At 43.8% G+C, this 2500-nt stretch overlaps 1 non-coding gene across 1 annotated transcript in view; it reads left to right on the top strand.

The window, feature by feature from the left end:
• The first annotated feature begins 2304 nt into the window (after nucleotides 1-2304).
• Nucleotides 2305-2500, top strand: part of LOC146446225 (small subunit ribosomal RNA) — a 1800-nt gene continuing 1604 nt past the window's right edge. The window contains exon 1 of the ribosomal RNA XR_014862868.1: nucleotides 2305-2500. This exon is cut by the window's right edge and continues 1604 nt beyond it. This is a non-coding gene — a ribosomal RNA (small subunit ribosomal RNA).

Below are 2500 nucleotides of genomic sequence, written 5' to 3'. Positions count from 1 at the left end.
GGTATGAGAAGGACCTCGACTTCGAAAATTCTGTGGTGTGGGGAGGTCTTTTGACCTACCAAAAAAATTGGTGGTGTGAGGAGGACCTCTGACTTAGAATTAGGGTTTGAAATGGGGTTAGGGTTAGGGTTAGGGTAAGTGTTAGGGTTAGGAAAAAGGTTTAAATGATATTTGGAGAGGTTTTTCGGGTGTTTAGAGGCTATTTATGCTATGTAACGAGTATTTGCTTATATACTTGCTTATATACTTAGGTCAACAATTTATAGCAAAAATGTGTTCCAGCCAAGTTCTTTTAGACGCTCTTTCGAATGGCAACATTCCCGATTGAAAATGGCGACCTACCAAAATCCGCACTTTGCTTCCCCGTCCATATAGAGGTGAGTATTTGACTTTGCTTCCGTCAGAGTCAAGGAAACACATTGAAAATGGAATCAGCATACAAGAAAACCTAGTTTGGGATAGGTTTTGTGCCTTCCGTGGTATTATAACCATAGAACTGCTCCTGAGGGGGGTAGGGTAGGCCCACCAAAAAGTGCACTTCTGGTTAGGTCGCTAATTTCTAAAATAAATGTGTCCCAACCAAGTTTTTTTGGACGCTCTTTCGAATGGCAACATTCCTGATTGAAAATGCCGACCTACCAAAATCCGCACTTTGCTTCCCCGTCCATATAGGGGTGAGTATTTGGCTTTGCTTTCGTCAGAGTCAAGGAAACACATTGAAAATGGAATCAGCATACAAGAAAACCTAGTTTGGGATAGGTTTTGTGCCTTCCGTGGTATTATAACCATAGAACTGCTCCTGAGGGGGGTAGGGTAGGCCCACCAAAAAGTGCACTTCTGGTTAGGTCGCTAATTTCTAAAATAAATGTGTCCCAACCAAGTTTTTTTGGACGCTCTTTCGAATGGCAACATTCCTGATTGAAAATGCCGACCTACCAAAATCCGCACTTTGCTTCCCCGTCCATATAGGGGTGAGTATTTGGCTTTGCCTTTGTCAGACTCAAGTAAAAGCATTTAAAATGGAGTCAGCATACAAGAAAACCTAGATTGGGATAGTTTTTCTGCCTACCGTGGGATCATAACCATAGAACTGCCCCTGAGGGAGGTAGGGTTAGGGTTAGCGTTAGGGTTAACGTTGGGGTTAGGATTGAAGACAGAAGATTGGTGATGTCAGGAGGACCTTCTTAAAACAAACAGAAATACACTTATTAGGGGACTAGGGCCAGTGGACTCAGAAATGTCTTTCGTAGCAGTCTCCTATAAGAGTATTTTTCTCTGATTTAGGTGACTCCTCCTCACACCACCATTTTTCTTAGTCGAAAGACCTCTTCACAGCACGACTTTCCTGATGGATTTCTATGTAACTGCTCGTGCTGAGAGGTGTGTCGAAAGTTGATCATGTTCCCGTAAAATCTGAGGTCTCCACTGTCTAGCGAGGTACTTACAGTGAATATAGTGAATTTTTCAAAAATTGGAGAATTCTGACTTTTGCGATGAATTTTAATGTAATTGGTCGTGCTGAGAGGCGTGTTAAAATTTGAACATGTTCCCGTAAAATCTGAGGTGAGAATTAGTGAGGTACTTACAGTGCGTATAGTGACAAATCTTTAAAAGCGTGAAATTATGGGATGTTGTGGCTTCAATGGGTTTTTAAGATGTCACCAGTCATTTGGCATGACTTACAAACGATTTGGCTGGTTGTGGGTTCGATTTTCAAAATTTCATTTTTTTCGCGTTTTTATTTTCTGTCTACCATATCATGCAGTCTCCTTATTAGCGTTTGGGGGTTATAGTGTGGGCAGGTTGGTCGCAAAGGTTCCGAGAGGAGCTGGCTAGTAAACCCTGTCCCTTATGTTCCACGGCGGCAAGGCGGAGAAATAGAGGGCAGAATTGACTAACGGGCAAGGAAAGTTGGGCTTGTAGCTTTCCTTTCGAAGGAGGGAAAAGATGATGCCCGAAAGCATTGTCACTGTAGTGGCAGGCAGAGTGTAGATGGAAGTTGTGTACGCTAGCCTTTGGCTAATGATAGAGACAAAAGAGCAGGAGGATATTTTCCTTCGCAGAAGCACTTTTCTTGCCTTCCTTCAGCTCGCTTGGCGAGTCTGACAGGTATGCCTGAACTGTGCACGGGTCCAGTTGTGAGAAAGACGTGGCAAACAAGACGGGGTTTCCCTTGACCGAGGGACCGTGTGGTCCGTTTGGCTCATGGGTTCCCCCCGTGGAGGCAAAATCTAAGAAAGCTTGCTCTCCCTCTGCGGAGGGGGGCCGCTTAGCAAGGAACTTCTGTTCCCTGCGGTGGATAGTTACCTGGTTGATCCTGCCAGTAGTCATATGCTTGTCTCAAAGATTAAGCCATGCATGTCTAAGTATAAGCACTTGTACTGTGAAACTGCGAATGGCTCATTAAATCAGTTATCGTTTATTTGATTGTACCATTACTACTTGGATAACCGTAGTAATTCTAGAGCTAATACATGCGAAAAGTCCCGACTTCTGGAAG

Source organism: Pavona decussata, unplaced genomic scaffold (assembly GCF_977016875.1).
Source record: "Pavona decussata unplaced genomic scaffold, jaPavDecu1.1 SCAFFOLD_3654, whole genome shotgun sequence".
Classification (NCBI taxonomy): Eukaryota; Metazoa; Cnidaria; class Anthozoa; order Scleractinia; family Agariciidae; genus Pavona; species Pavona decussata.
Note: the sequence above shows the minus strand (reverse complement) of the source record. Positions and strands in the feature narration are given on the sequence as shown.